Source organism: Numenius arquata, chromosome W, assembly GCF_964106895.1.
Source record: "Numenius arquata chromosome W, bNumArq3.hap1.1, whole genome shotgun sequence".
NCBI classification, from domain to species: domain Eukaryota; kingdom Metazoa; phylum Chordata; class Aves; order Charadriiformes; family Scolopacidae; genus Numenius; species Numenius arquata.
In genome coordinates, this window is record NC_133615.1 from 34,740,171 (window position 1) to 34,757,180 (window position 17,010).

A 17,010-nucleotide genomic window follows, 5' to 3' on the forward strand; every position below is an offset into this window, starting at 1 on the left:
ACAATTAAGCGAGCCATGCAAGTAAAGTCTTCCTGGAACAGAGGGCGGTGGCTGGATTTTCAATACAGTGAGGACTGGCAAACTGACTATATTGGACCACTGCCACGCCAAGGCAAGTGCTACATACTCACCATGGTGGAAGCAACTACCAGTTGGCTAGAAACATACACTATAAACCATGCCATTGCCTAAACCACCATCTTAGGCCTTGATTATGGCAATGGGTCATGAAAGCACTGGGATATAAATTTAGCAGAGGCCACTTGGCTGGTTAACACCAGAGAATCTGCTAACCATCCTGGTCCTGCCCAAACAAAGCCCCTACATACTGTGGGAGGAGATAAGGTCCCTGTAGTGCACATAGGGAAGTGGCTGGGGAAGGCTGTGTGGGTTGCTCCTCCCTTGGGAAAAGGCAAGCCCATTTGCTCAAGGACCCAGGTAAACTTGGTGGGTAATGTGGAAGGATGGGGAGATATGGTGTGTGCCTCAAGGAGATTTAACCTTGGGGGAAAATACTCTGTGATGTGATTTGTATGTTGTCGGAAATAATGTAGCGGGAACTATCTGAACTGATGAAGAGTGAGCTTCTCAAGGAACCAGGTGCCCACCAAGCCACATTATCACTCCCCCCCCTGGAGAAAATAAGATGAAAAAAACCTTGTGGGTCGAGATAAAGGCAGTTTAATGAAGACAAGCAAAGGCCACATGCAGAAGCAAAGGAAACAAACAAAAAAATTATTCTCTACTTCCCATCAGCAGGCAATGTCCAGCCACTTCCTGGGAAATAGGGCCTCAGTACATGTAGCAGTTGCTTCAGAAGACAAACACCTTAATAATGAATGCCCCCCACCCCCAGCTTTTATTGCTGAGCACAACATCATATGGTATGAAATATATCTTTGGTCAGCTTGGGGCAGCTGTCCCGGCTGTATCCCCTCCCAACTTCTTGCCCACCCCCCAGCCTACTGAACTTTGGGGATGGAGAGGGGTGGTTTGGAGAGACAGTCTTGATGCTGTGGGAGCACTGCACAGCATTAGATAAAACATTGCTGTGTTATCAACAGCTTTCTAGCTACAAATAAAAAGCACAGCACTATGAGGCTGCTATGGGGAAAGTTAACTCCATCCCAGCCAGGCCCAATACAGGCATCCACAACTTCTCTGGGCAACCTGCTCCAGTGTCTCACCACTCTCATTGTAAAGAATTTCTTCCTTATGTCCAGCCTAAATCTACCCTCTTTCAGTTAAAACCATTGCCCCTTGTCCTATTTCTCCAGGCCCTGGTAAAAAGTCTGCCTCCATCTTTCTTATAAGCCCCCTTTATATGTTTAAAGGTTGCAATAAGGTCTCTCCAGAGCAAAGGGCAAGCTATAAATCAAAATTTGTACTCATAGGATATGTAGGACGACAAATAATCATAATGTCACACACGACAAGGGTTCTTATATAATAATATAAGTTGAGAATCAATATAATTAAGACTGAGCAGAATGCAAGCAATCTAAGCATGAGTGAAAGGGAAAAGGGGAAAGCTCACTTTCTGCACAGGCAAGGTACAACAATGTTAATGAATAATCTTACCCACTGAAGAGCAACAGTCGGGGAAATTGTTGACTTCTCATGTTTTCCATCATAACATAAGGACATCTCCTTCGCTGGGAAGCACCCCTGGACCAGCCAACAAGAGTTACCCTGAGTTAGCATTGGGGTGCCCTTATTTATGGGATTGCGCCTTCTCTGAATGATTGACAGGTTGATGTAGACATGTCCTTTACATACAAAGCTGAATGTGTCTCAGAAAGGTTGATGATTCACAGTTACATACGGTTGATCACAGTTTTTTTTGTGTGAGTTGGTCCATGCAGCTGTGCAAGCAGTGCAAGTACGTTATGTAAACACTTTCCATTGTCCCATGCCATACCCGAGGTCTGGAGCATCTTGCCACACATATCTTGTTAGGCAAATGACTGTTTAAATTGGTTTTCCATCTTAACACATAGGAATTCACAGCCACTGAAATGTACAGCTCAATAGGTAAAATATGCAACTGGACTAGAAAAATAGTACATATATTTTCACATACCACAAAGCACATGTTCATCAAAAGAACGATTAAAAATTAATTTCCTAAGGACATCAGCATTAGATTATTTAGGAGATCAAGTAGTGGATAATGAATTGCAGAGGCAGAAAAGTGTATACTATAAAAGGTGAGCTACAAGGCAATGTCATTTCCTTAGGAAAAAGGCAAATGTTCCAACAGTCTTGGTGTATGATAACTGAATTCTACTCTGTCTTCACAGTTTGATATATAAAATATGTATTTTTAAAAGGCCACATCCTTTATATATTTATAAAACAGTCTGCTGCTGCTTTTGGCTGCTTCTTTGGAAAGGTGCTGTAGCATAGGAGTTAATTTTAAGAATACCTACAATCTAAAGGTGAAGTCCCACTTTTTTCCAATTCTGGATATTTTAGCTGTAGGAGCTGGTCAGCAAGAACTTTATCAGCAATAAAATAGACTCAGAATTTATGATGAGGATGATTAAGCCAGGCTTACTGACTCATGCGCTGAGCTTAGCCAGGAGGAAGGTAAATGGAAAAAAAAGAAATTACACAACCTGCTTAACAAATGAGTTAGCCAAGAAAGTAACCACTGAGATGTCAGCTCAAAAACAGAATAGGATATAGACTAGACTAGACTAGACTAGACTAGACTAGAATAGAATAGAATGTCTGATCAGAAACTGTGTTCAAAAAGGCTAAAGCTGGAAAGTTCAAACACAATACAACATGTAAATATCAAGGTGATTTGAGAGAAAATTCATTGTTTAGTGTGAAAGTCAATTAATATTATTTGAATGTAGTCTTGGATTTTTTTACACTATTTTAGAAATCTTTAGAAATGTATTTTCTACACGCATTTATTAAAAGTATTTCTACTATGGAAATGCATCTGATTTAAAGCAGAAAAATGCTTTAACTATCAAGACAGCATTTTATAAAAGAGTTTCATTAATTGAGCAGTGTTATTTGAGACCTGAGAAGGAAACTAAATCTAAATATAAAAATGATTCATATATCCTCAAGCTACAGAAGTTAAAACTTTGGAAAGCTCAGACTTGTTCATCTCAGCTCAGTGTACATGATATCCTCTCAGCATAACAGTGAGAAAAGGGGGAGTTTCATGTAAAAAGTTATTGGTCTTGTCTGGGCATACGTGTAAGTTAGAGCAGCCCACATAAGACCCCAAATTCTACACAATTGCTGTATGGTGTCTTGGAGTTGTATGCCAAACATTCCACTGCCTGCTTCTGGCCTACAAACACAGGCCTTTCCTTTTCTTATGCTATAGGGTGCTGAAAGACAGCCAGAACAGGAAGCGTTCCTCAGTAGAGATCAGCATATTCTCCTAATGCAGGATGTTCTTACCTGACACAACATAGTGGTCATGACATATATCTCAGAACATTAATTCCAAATACAGATTTACAGAGAAGTCTGAGAGAGACATGATCTCATCTCAACACTGTATTTTATGCCTCTCATGTTTATACATTAGTATGTGGCCACATAGCTTTCTCATTTACACTGGGATCATCTTTCTAACTGAATACTAATTTTATCTTGAGCTGTTTTACTATGTCCACCAAACTTCTACAGTACCTCCTGAATCCAGTTTAATTCAGTCTTATCCTTGTGCATGTGGTTGCCAGACTTCTGGACACATACTTTTAATGTATATGAAGACCATAATCTTCTCCTTCCTAAACTGGTTGAGGATGGGACATCCCTCTGTATTTTATGGACAGCCTAATTACTTAACAGGGAGAGGAACAGATGTGATGCGATTAATAATTTTTTTTTAAGACATTCAGATAACCGAATATTGTGAAAATGTACAATATTACCATCATGTACATCCAGAAACCCACTGCCAATCCCAAAAGCCTAAAATGTATATGTTTTCCATAAAGCACTCTACATCAAAGATGAAGCAGTGGTGAAAAAGAAGCTGGAAGCAACAGATCCAATTAATCAATCAACCCCCCCGAATCACTGAGTCTCTGACTCTTGTGTTGGCATTTGTTACAAACTTCATTCCAAACTCTCTGGAAGCACTCCAGCAGGTCATGCTCCTTTGGGATCTGACACTTGTACTCACTGGAATTACTACCAATTTAGTGTGTCTGTCAGAGGGGTATTCCTCCCTCCTTATATCACTCAACTACATTAGATGTTGAGTTCATAACTTTAGTATCACTATCCTCTTGTCATCCTAAAACCCTTAGATGTTAGCATATAAAAACAGAGACTAATGAAAAATCAGGTGTTGACACAGACAAAATTACAATATTCACACAACTCACAAGTGGTTATGGGCTGGAGGAAATTAATACAGAATGAGTACATGTCTCCTTACTAGGAAAAATACCATTTTCTTAAAAATTGAAAAATAAATGAGGAAAAAGTTGATGTTACATTACCTCTACAATGTCTGTCATCTTTTCCACTGTTCTGTCATTTCACACAGCATTTCAGGATGTATATATACGTGGTTGCTTCATATGTTCAGGTTGGGTAGCAGTGCCATGCAAAATCAATTTTCACTGAATTTTTAGAGTTGGAAGGGACCATAAAGATCATCTAGTCCAACTCCCCTGCTGAAGCAGGATTGCCCAGAGCATGTCAGAGCATGTTACTCAGGATTGCATCCAGGTGGGTCTTGAAAATCTCCAAAGAAGGGGACTCCACAACCTCCCTGGGCAGCCTGTTCCAGGGCTCTGTCACCCTCACCGTAAAGAAGTTTTTTCTCATATTTGAGTGGAACCTCCTATGTTCCAACTTGTGCCCGTTGCCCCTTGTCCTCTCACTGGCAACCACTGAAAAGAGTCTGGCTCCCTCCTCCTTCAACCCACCCTTTAGATACTTATAAGCATTGATTATAATTGATTGATTATATATTATTGATTAAGGTCATTGCGACGGAGACCAGCTCCAGGGCAGGTAAGACTGCGCTGGGAGTAGCGATCTGTAGCTGAAAAGGCCGAGGAAAAGCTCTTTTTGGGGCTTTTTTGTCGCCGGGCAAAGCCTCCTCCGCGTGGTGGGGGCTGACAGCTGGTGGGCTGGCTGCTGACTAAGCCTGGGCGGAGCCAGCGCCTCCCGCGGCACATTTAAACGAGCCATTAACGTACCTAACGGTCATTGCGACGGAGACCAGCTCCAGGGCAGGTAAGACTGCGCTGGGAGTAGCGATCTGTAGCTGAAAAGGCCGAGGAAAAGCTCTTTTTGGGGCTTTTTCGTCGCTGGGCAAAGCCTCCTCCGCGTGGTGGGGGCTGACAGCTGGTGGGCTGGCTGCTGACTAAGCCTGGGCGGAGCCAGCGCCTCCCACGGCCCATCACACCGCCATCCTATAAGAAGCCCCGGGGAGGGCAGAAGCTAGCTTCTGCCCACCGAGCAGCAACCAGTTGCTGGGTGGGTGTCCTGGTCGGTGCCTAACGCCGCTGCAACTTGTACAGCTGGGTCCTGAGCCTCTGCCGTTGTGCAAGGTAAGTTCAATTCCTCGCTCCAACTGACCTTTCCACTGCCTCTTGCTTGCACACATCCAGCCATGGCTAGAACTAGGTCAAAGGCTATTGCCAAGAAAGCTGTGGGCACCCAGACAGAGGCCCCACGCAAACACATGGGTGTCCAGGCCTCGGGCTGCAGGGAGTGCCGAGGCCTGGCCCTTGCCATGGAGGGTAGTGGTGATGACACCTGTGTCAGATGTGAACAGGTGAATGACCTCCTCGGCCTGGTGGTTGAGCTGAAGGAGGAAGTGGAAAGGTTGAGGAGTATCAGAGAATGTGAGAGGGAGATTGACTGGTGGGCCCACTCCCTGAAAATAAAGGAACATGTTGAGGCCCCACATAAGCCAGAGGACCCTCTCCCCATCTCTCGCCCAACAGTAGAAGGGGATCTCAGAGAAGAGGGGGAATGGAAACAGGTCCCTAGTCGGCGAAGCAGGCGAATCCCCTCCCTGCCTCTCCCACCTCCCCAGTTACCCCTGCAGAACCGGTACGGAATCCTGCAGGAGGAATTGACTGTTGGAGAGGAGGATGGTACAACTAGGCAGGATGTGCCAGAAAGACCACGTCGCCGCAAACCTGGCATCACAACTAGTTCAAGAAGGAAAAGCAGAAGGGTCATCGTTGTGGGTGACTCTCTATTGAAGGGGGCAGAGGGACCAATATGCCGTCCTGACCCGCTTCGCAGGGAAGTCTGCTGCCTCCCTGGGGCACGGGTCAGGGACGTGTTGGACAAAGTTCCTGCTCTAGTCAACCCTTCTGACTATTACCCCCTTGTAGTTTTTCAGGTAGGCAGTGATGATGTATATAATACATCCAGGAAATTAAAAACAATCATAAAGGACTTTAAGACACTGGGAAAACTGGTTGAGGGATCAGGGGCACAGGTAATTTTTTCAGCAATACCCTTAGTTGCAGGAGGAAATCCTGAAAGAAATAAAAAGGCAACTGCGATAAACAAGTGGCTCAGAAACTGGTGCCATCACCGAAATTTTGGGTATTCTGAACTCAGGGAATTTTATATGGCACCGAGTCGGATAGCAACAGATGGAGTACCCCTGTCTCAGAAGGGGAGAAAGATACTGGCAAGTGAGTTGGCGGGGCTTGTTGAAAGGGCTTTAAACTAGGATCGAAGGGGGAGGGGGTTAAGCGTAGGTTGAGCAGAAAAAAACTCAAAGAGAGCCTTCAACCTGCCATCTCAGCTAATAAGTCGGCCCCTTTAGGCACCCAGCTGAAGTGCCTTTACACAAATGCACGCAGCATGGGGAACAAACAAGAGGAGTTAGAGATGTGCGCACGCCTCCAGGGCTACGACATTATCGGCATCACCGAGACGTGGTGGGATGGCTCTTACGACTGGAGTGTTCGAATGGAAGGTTACAAGCTCTTCAGGAAGGACAGGCTGGGCAGAAGGGGAGGGGGTGTTGCCCTCTATGTCAAGGACCAGCTGGATTGTATGGAGCTTCACCTGGGGATGGGTGAAGACAAGACAGAGAGCTTATGGGTCAGGATTAAAGGGAGCACGGGGGCAGGTGATGTTACAGTAGGAGTCTGCTACAGGCCACCAGATCAAAGTGACAGCGAGGATGTGGCCCTCTACAAACAGATAGGGGCAGCATCGCGCTCACACGCTCTGGTCCTCATGGGGGACTTCAACCACCCCGACATCTGTTGGAAGGACAACACAGCAGAGCACAGGAAATCCAGGAAGTTCTTAGAATGTGTCGACGACAACTTTCTTCTGCAAATAATAGAGGAACCAACGAGGAAAGGAGCAGTGCTGGACCTTGTCCTCACCAACAAGGAGGGGCTGGTCGGGAATGTCAAGTTCAAGGGTAGCCTCGGCTGCAGTGACCATGAGATGATAGAATTCAAGATTCATAAGGCAGCAAGGAGGGTGCGCAGCAAGCTGGCTACCCTGGACTTCAAAAGAGCAGACTTTGATCTCCTGAGAGATCTGATTGGTAAGGTAGCGTGGGAAAAAGAACTGGAAGGGAGAGGGGCCCAAAAAAGCTGGGTGTTATTTAAGGATTGCCTCCTCCAAGCTCAGGAGAGGTGCATCCCAAAAAAGAAGAAATCGGGCAAAATAGCCAGTAGGCCGGCGTGGATGAACAAGGAACTGCTGGACAAACTCAGGACCAAAAAGGAGGCCTATAGAGGGTGGAAGCAGGGAAAGGTAGACTGGGAAGAATACAGAGAAGCTGTCCGAGTCACCAGAAACCTGATCAGGCAAGCGAAAGCCCAGGCAGAACTAAATCTAGCCAGGGATGTGAAAAATAACAAGAAGAACTTCTATAGATATATCAGGGATAAAAATAAGACGAGGGAAGCTGTGGGTCCCCTCCGGAAGGAAACGGGAGACCTGGTCACCCAGGATGTGGACAAGGCTGAGCTACTGAATGACTTCTTTGCCTCAGTCTTCACTGGCAAGGGCCCTAACCACACTGCCCAAGTCACGGAGGGCAAGAACAGGGGCTCTGGGAATGAAGAAGCACCCACAGTACAAGAAGACGAGGTTCGAGACCTCTTAAAGAACCTGAAGGTGCATAAGTCCATGGGACCTGATGAAATCCATCCACGGGTCCTGAGAGAACTGGCGGACGAAGTTGCTAAGCCCCTCTCCATCATATTTGAGAAATCGTGGCAGTCTGGTGAAGTTCCCACTGACTGGAAAAAAGGGAACATAACTCCAATATTCAAAAAAGGAAACAAAGAAGACCCGGGAAACTACAGGCCGGTCAGTCTCACCTCTGTGCCTGGCAAGATCATGGAGCAGATCCTCCTGAAATCCTTGCTAAGGCACATGGAGAATAAAGAAGTGATTGGAAACAGCCAACATGGCTTCACCAAGGGCAAATCGTGCCTGACAAATTTGGTGGCCTTTTACAATACTGCCACAGACTTGGTAGACAAGGGCAGAGCGACTGACGTCATTTACCTGGACTTATGCAAAGCATTTGACACTGTCCCGCACGACATCCTGGTCTCAAAATTGGAAACTCATGGATTCGATGGATGGACCACTCGGTGGATAGGGAACTGGCTGGATGGCCGCATCCAAAGGGTTACAATCAATGGCTCAATGTCCAGGTGGCGGCCAGTAACGAGTGGTGTTCCGCAGGGGTCGGTACTGGGACCAGTACTGTTTAACATCTTTGTCGGTGACATGGACAGTGGGATAGAGTGCACCCTCAGCAAGTTTGCTGATGACACCAAGCTCGGTGGCGCAGTTGACATGCTGGAGGGAAGGGATGCCATCCAGAGGGACCTAGACAGGCTGGAGAGGTGGGCTCGTGCAAATTGCATGAAGTTCAACCAAGCCAAGTGCAGGGTCCTGCACCTGGGACGTGGCAACCCCAGGCACAAATACAAGTTGGGTGGAGAATGGCTGGAGAGCAGCCCCGAGGAGAAGGACTTGGGAGTGCTTATGGATGAGAAGCTCAACATGAGCAGGCAGTGTGCACTGGCAGCCCAGAGAGCCAACCGTGTCCTGGGCTGCATCAGGAGAAGTGTGGCCAGCAGGTCTCGCGAGGTGATTCTGCCCCTCTACTCTGCGCTCGTGAGACCCCTCCTGGAGTACTGTGTCCAGCTTTGGAGTCCTCAACACAGAAAGGACATGGACCTGTTGGAACGGGTCCAGCGGAGGGCCACGAGGATGATCAGAGGGATGGAGCACCTCTCCTATGAAGACAGACTGAGAGAGCTGGGGTTGTTCAGCCTGGAGAAGAGAAGGCTCCGGGGAGACCTTATAACAGCCTATCAATACCTGAAGGGAGCCTACAGAAGAGCTGAAGAGGGACTCTTTGTCAGGAAGAGTGGTGACAGGACAAGGGGCAATGGTTTTAAATTGGAAGAGAAGAGATTTAGATTAGATATAAGGAAGAAATTCTTTACAGTGAGGGTGGTGAGGCACTGGAACAGGTTGCCCAGGGAAGTTGTGGATGCCCCATCCCTGGAAGTGTTCAAGGCCAGGCTGGATGGGGCTTTAAGCAACCTGCTCTAGTGAGAGGTGTCCCTGCCCATGGCAGGGGGGTTGGAACTAGATGATCTTTAAGGTCCTTTCCAACTCTAGCCATTCTATGATTCTATGATTCTATGATTCTATGATAAGGTCTCCCCTCAGCCTTCTCTTCTCCAGGCTAAAGAGTCCCAGCTCTCTCAGCCTTTCTTCATAAGGGAGATGCTCCAATCCTTGAATCATCCTCGTTGCCCTTCGCTGGACTCTTTCCAGTAGTTCCCTGTCTCTCTTGAACTGGGGAGCCCAGAACTGGACACAATATTCCAGTTGTGGCCTCACCAGTGCAGAGTAGAGGGGGAGAATGACTTCCCTCGACCTACTAGCCACACTCTTCCCTACGCAGCCCAGGATTCCATTGGCCTTCCTGGCCACAAGAGCACACTGCTTGCTCATTGTCATTTTGCTGTCTACCAGGACCCCCAGATCTTTCTCTTCAGAACTTGACTCCAGCAGGTCCACACCTAACCTGTATTGGTGCCTGACATTCTTCTTCCCCAGGTGCAGGACCCTACACTTTTCCCTGTTGAACCTCATGAGGTTCTTCCTTGCCCAGCTCTCCAGCCTGTCCAGGTCTCCCTGGATGGCAGCACAGCCCTCTGGAGTGTCAGCCACCCCTCCCAGTTTGGTATCATCAGCGAACTTGCTGAGGATACACTCTGTCCCCTCGTCCAGGTCACTGATGAATATGTTGAACAAGACTGGACCAAGTATTGACCCCTGGGGGACACCACTGGTTACAGGCCTCCAGCTTGAACCTGCTCCATTAATCATTACCCTTTGGGTCCTGTCACACAGCCAGTTCTCAATCCACCTCACTGTCCCTTCATCCAGCCCACACTTCCTCAGTTTCCCAATGAGGATGTTATGGGAGACAGTGTCAAAAGCCTTGCTGAAGTCAAGGTAGATGACATCTGCTGCCCTCCCCTCATCCAACCAACCAGTTATAGCATCGTAGAAAGCTATCAGATTGGTCAAACATGATTTACCCTTGGTAAACCCATGTTGCCCACTTCCAATAACCCCCCGCTCTTCAACTTGTTTGGAGATGACATCTAGAATGAGTCTCTCCATTACCTTCCCAGGGATGGAGGTGAGACTAACTGGTCTGTAGTTCCCTGGGTCCTCCTTCTTGCCCTTTTTGAAGACTGGAGTGATGTTGGCCTTCCTCCAGTCTTCAGGCACCTCTCCTGTTCTCCATGACCTTTCAAAGATGATAGAGAGTGGCCCAGCAATGACATCTGCCAGCTCTCTCAGCACTCGTGGGTGCATCCCATCAGGGCCCATGGACTTATGAATGTCCAGTTTGGCCAAGTGGTCCCGAACCTGGTCCTCCTCTACTGGAGGAAAAACTTCCTCTCTCCATACCCTCCCCCTTGCCTCCAAGGCCAGAGATTCATGGGGGACAGCCTTAGCAGTGAAGACTGAAGAAAAGAAGGCATTCAGCAACTCTGCTTTCTCCGTGTCTTCCACCACTAGGGTGCCCATCTCATTCCTCAGTGGGCCCACATTATCCCTAATCTTCCTTTTACTGTTTACATACCAAAAAAACCCCTTTTTGTTATTCTTAACTGTAGTGGCCAAGATGAGCTCGGCTTGAGCCTTGGCCCTTCTAATTTTCCCCCTGCATATCTTCACCGCTTCCTGGTATTTCTCCTTGCCTGCCAGGCCCCTTTTCCAAAGATCATAAACCTTCTTTTTGTTCCTGAGCTCCAGCCAAAGCTCTCTATTTAGCCAGGCTGGTCTTCTTCCCTTCCTGCTTGATTTTTGGGACTTGGGTATGGCTCTTTCCTGGGCTTTTAAGAGTGCCTCCTTGAAGTACGACCAGCCTTCCTGGGCACCTTTGCCCTTCAGGACTGTCTCCCAAGGGACGCTTTCAACCATGCTCCTGAAGAGGCCAAAGTCTGCCCTTCGGAAGTCCAAGGTGGCAGTTTTGCTGGCCCCCCGCCTTGCTTCAGCAAGAATTGAAAATTGTATCATTTCATGATCACTCTGTCCAAGACGACCTCCAACGTTTACATCCCCCACAAGACCTTCTGAGTTAACTATCAGCAGGTCCAGTAGGGCACTTTCCCTAGTCGGTTCTCTCACCAGCTGCGTTAGGAAGTTGTCTTCCATGCACTCCAAGAATCTCCAGGACTGTTGCCTCTCTGCTGTGTTATATTTCCAGCAGATATCTGGGAAGTTGAAGTCCCCCATGAGTACAAGGGGGAGTGATCGTGAGGCCTCTGCCAGCTGCTTATAGAATATTTCATCTGCCTTTATATCCTGGTTTGGGGGTCTATAACAAATTCCCACCACGATGTCTGCCTTATTGGTCTTCCCCTTAATTCTTATCCATAGACACTCAACGCTGTCATCGTGCATATTGCTAAGTTCGAGGCATACAATACTGCTCTTAACATAAAGGGCCACCCCACCACCTCTCTTTCCTTGCCTGTCCCTTCTGAAAAGTTGGTAACCATCAATCACAGCACTCCAGTTATGCGAGTCCTCCCACCACGTTTCTGTGATGGCAACTACATCATAGTTTTCTTGCTGTACGATGGCCTCCAGCTCCTCCTGTTTGTTGCCCATGCTGCGTGCATTCATGTAGATACACTTCAGCTGGGCTAATCGTCCCACTATTTTTCTGGGAGGGCAAGCACTAATTCCCACCTGTTCATGTGCAGACATTTCTGCAGTTACCATCTTATCACTACTCATGTCTTCACTGCCACGTGTGTCCTTCTCTCCCTCATCAACTGCCGCAACAGGCTGCAAGGCCTTGCTGGCACCTTTACCTACTAGCACTGGCACGCTATTCCCGGGCACCACTTTAGTAACCCTGGTTCCAACCCCGTCCCCCTTCAAATCTAGTTTAAAGCTCTCTCAATGAGCCCTGCTAATTCTTGTCCCAATATCCTTTTTCCCCTTTGGGTTAGGCTTCCCCCATCTGCTGCCAGCATGCCTGGTGACCTGTAGATCTGCCCGTGATCAAAGAATCCAATGTCCTGCCGTTTACACCAGTCTTTCAGCCATGAGTTGATCTTTTGATTCTTCCTATTTATCCCCCCATCCATCCCTGTGACTGGAGGGATAGAAGAGAACACCACTTGTGCTCCTGATCCCTTGACCAGTCGTCCCAGCACTCTGAAGTCCCTTTTCATTGCCTTTAGGCTTGTGGTGGCTACCTCATCGTTGCCTACTTGAAATATCAGTAGTGGGTAATAATCTGAGGGCTGAACCAGGGAGTGAATTTCCCTCTGTATATCCTTAATCCTGGCCCCAGGGAGGCAGGTGACTTCCCTGTGGGACGGGTCTGGTCTACAGATTGGGCCCTCTGTTCCACTCAGAAGGGAATCACCTATTACAATCACCTTTCTTTTTTTCTTGGTTGATGAGGTCCTGAGGCATGGGGGTGGGTGACTAGTCCTGGGTGCCTCACTGGGTAGATCGTCCTCTTCGTTCTCATTTACCTCGTCCCCAAAATCCAGAACTCTGAACCTATTATGCAGATGTAACTGGGGAGGTGAGGGAGGCTGTTGGGGGTTCCGCTTGCCTCTCTGAGGAAGGACTAGCCTCCATTCCCCCCTTTCTATTAAGTCCCCTCTCTCTGCCTGGTGACAGGGTGGGAGGGGATCATCTACTTTTATTAGAGCCTCTTCTTGCTGCCTTTGCCTCAGGGTACGGCTCCACCAGTCTATTTCACTTTCGCATTCTCTAATGCTTCTTAACCTTTCCACCTCTTCTCTCAGTTCCACCACCTGCCTGAGCAGGTCGTTTATCTGCTCGCATCGCACACAATGGGTGTCTCTGGGTCCCTGTGGTACCACAGCCAGGCTCAGGCATTTGGTGCAGCCGGGGCCCTGTACGGCCGCGTCTTGGCACGGGAGCTCGGTCTGAGTTCCCACATTCTTCTTCACAGGGGCTTTAGGGCGTTTCATTGCCATTTCCTCTCCTGAGCCTGAATGGACCATTTGCCCTCAGACTCTCCCTCTTTGTCCTGTGCACGAGCCCCACACGCTCTGCGCCTGCGCGCTAATGTACTCGCCCTTGCGCTCACGCGCGCCCAGCACGCGCTCTGAACCTGCTGCGGCTGGAGCCGCTTTTAAATTTGCCGCGGCTCGCCCGGCCCGCCCCCAGCCATGTCAGCCTCTCGGCTCCCTCGAGAGATTCCCGACTCATTTCGGGTCTCTCCGCTCTCCCTCGGCTTCTCCGTCTCTGGGAAGCCCCCTCTCCGTCTCGATCTAAATCAATTTTAAAGCCGCAGCACTCACCACACTCCAGTTTACAATCTTCCCCTCATTTTGTATTCTTCTGGACTAAAGGACAAGCATGGTGTCCTGGGTCTGGCGGGGATAGGGTTAATTCTCCCCAGGACCTAGCAGGGACACAGGTATTCCATCCTATGTGAGCTATGCCCAGGGGGTAGCAGGAGCTGGCCGGGGAAGGGGAGGGACAGGAAGTCGGGGGGGGGGGAAGAGGAAGTCATCCCCCAGGGGAGCAGAGGGGTCAGGGGCGTCCTGGGTGCAGTCGGCAAGTGGTGGTATTGTAATCATGGTTGTATATTCCCCTGTCAGTGTTATTGTTGTTGTTGTTGTTTCTTGCTCCCTTTGCTGTTCTGTTAAATTGCCTTTGTCTCAACCCACGAGTTTTTGCCGTTTTTCTTCCAATTCTCCCCTCACGGCCGTGGTGGCGGGGGGGGCCCGATCTGAGCGAGCGGCTGACACGTGGTTCTTTGTTGCCGTCTGAGGCTAAACCACGACAGTCCTTTTTTGGCGCCCAACGTGGGGCACTCGGAGGGTTGAGATAATGACAGATCTGACCAGAGCGTGCTAAAAGGAATTTGTTATCGGTATTTACTGTATTAGTTGCTGGGCACAATGTTGCTTCGTTTGTTCTCATGGCTGTGTTATGTAAACTCTTACATGCTCTATGTACTCCCCATGATGATGTTTATCACCTCTAGGAGAGGGATCAGGATTATAATTTTGCTGTCCTGTGCGATATCAACTTATGATATGATAGCATCACTGTTCAGATGGTTATGTTGGGTTGTTTATTTGGCACTGCTTTCCTGCCCATATCTCAGGGAATTTATTAATAAACACACTGAGTCTATGGGGGAAGCAGGGGGGGATGCTTTTCCCAGCTCTTTCACCTCCCTTTTCTCTTTCGTGCTGGATATGCCAGTTTTTGAGAATTTTGAATACTCTTGGGACACGCAGACCAGCTTGGTCCTATTGCTAGGTCTCCTGAATGTTTTTCAGTTTTTGTTTAGGGTTAAGCAACTATTTAAGACTACCACCCCGAGATCTGCCCCAAGGCTGGAGAGTCATGGATGGCATGGCATGTGGGAGAACATGGGCAGGTATCTAGAGAGTTTTTCACCTCCAATGGTCTGGGATTTCACCACCGAACAATTACAGAACCCTGATAAAGTGATAGAATACTTGAAAGGAAAATGCTGTGGCTATTCCAGAGAGGCGCAACTCACTGCATTGTGCTGGGCCCTGGCCAGTATCTACCAAGCATTGCTCAATGTTGCGCAGCATCCTCAGGAGGAAGAGATGGAAACCAGGCTGACAGGCAGTGTGGCTACTGCCACCCCTGCGACAGACACTGTGGCTACTCCAACCCCTGCAGCAGGCGCTGTGGCTACTCCAACCCCTGCAGCAGGCACTGCGGCTACTCCAACCCCAGTGGCAGGCACTGCAACTGAACCAGAAAACCAACCTGTGCCCGTATCAGTTGCCCCTATCCAGAAGAAGAAATGCACCAAGAAATCAGTTCGCTCAGCGAAGGATGATGATGATCCAGGGTCATCACGAGAACAAGAGGAAGAGGCAGAACCAGAGATAATCACTCAATTCCTGTCCCTGAGCGAGCTGCGGGACATGCGAAAAGATTTCAGCCGACTTCCAGGTGAGCACATTGTCACCTGGCTGCTCCGGTGCTGGGATAGCGGAGCCAGTAGCTTGGAATTGGAGGGTAGGGAAGCCAGGCAGCTGGGATCTCTGTCTAGAGAGGGGGGCCTTGACAAGGCAATTGGGAAAAAGACACAAGCCCTCAGCCTCTGGAAGCAACTCCTGTCAGGCGTGAGGGAAAGGTACCCCTTCAGTGAAGATGTTGTATGTCATCCGAGCAAGTGGACCACCATGGAAAGAGGTATCCAGTACCTGAGAGAATTAGCCATGCGGGAGATGATTTATTATGACCTGGACAATGCACAGTTACCCACAGATCCTGATGAGATCCAATGCACAAGGTCCATGTGGCGGAAGTTTGTACAGAGCTCCCCATCATCATATGCCAACTCATTAGCAGTGATGGAATGGAAAGGTGAAGAGGGACCAACGGTAGATGAGGTGGCTGCCCGACTTGGGCAATATGAAGAAAATCTCTCTTCTCCCCTTGTCTCAGCTGTGGAGAAACTGTCCCGGAAGGTCCAGCAACTTGAAGAGAATATGTCCTCCCCACCTGTATGAGCCAGTATCTCAGCTGTTAGGAGCAGACATTTCTCCACTCCAGATAGAGAATACAGGGGGTACACACCACGAAGCGCCCTGTGGTTCTGCCTGTGTGACCACGGAGAGGACATGAGGAAGTGGGATGGACAACCTACTTCAATCCTACGGGCACGGGTACAGGAATTGCAAGGAAGAACAACCACAAAAGTGGATCTCCCCAGGAAAAGTGCCACCCCAGTTTCAAATATGCAGTTCCCCAGACAGAATAGAAGGCCTGAGCCTATTTCTGATCCCCTTGGAGGAACTTCCAAATCATTTCTGCAAGAAGTGAGTAACGGATACTATGACCAGTATTAGAGGGGCCCTGCCTCCAGCCAGGTGGGTGAAAGGGACAACCGAGTTTATTGGACAGTGTGGATTCGATGGCCTGGCACATCAGAGCCACAGGAGTATAGAGCTTTAGTGGACACAGGTGCACAGTGTACCCTCATACCATCAAGCTATAGAGGGACAGAACCCATTTGTATTTCTGGAGTGACAGGGGGATCCCAAGAGTTGACTGTACTGGAAGCTGAAGTGAACCTAACTGGGAATGAGTGGCAAAAGCATCCCATTGTGACTGGTCCAGATGCTCCATGCATCCTTGGCATTGATTATCTCAGGAGAGGGTATTTGAAGGACCCAAAAGGGTACCGGTGGGCTTTTGGCATAGCTGCCTTGGAGGCGGAAGAAGTTAAACAGTTGTCTACCTTGCCTGGTCTCTCGGAGGATCCTTCTGTTGTGGGGTTGTTGAGGGTCGAAGAAAAACAAGTGCCAATCGCTACCACGACAGTTCATCGGCGGCAGTATCGAACTAACCGAGATTCTCTGATCCCCATCCATAAGCTGATTCGTCAACTAGAGATTCAAGGAGTGATCAGCAAGACTCGCTCGCCCTTTAACAGTCCCATATGGCCGGTGCAGAAATCTAATGGAG

At 48.4% G+C, this 17,010-nt stretch overlaps 1 pseudogene; it reads right to left on the minus strand.

The window, feature by feature from the left end:
• Positions 1-289: 289 nt before the first annotated feature.
• The window catches only part of LOC141476598 (neuroendocrine convertase 1-like), a 91,517-nt pseudogene continuing 74,796 nt past the window's right edge, over positions 290-17,010 (minus strand).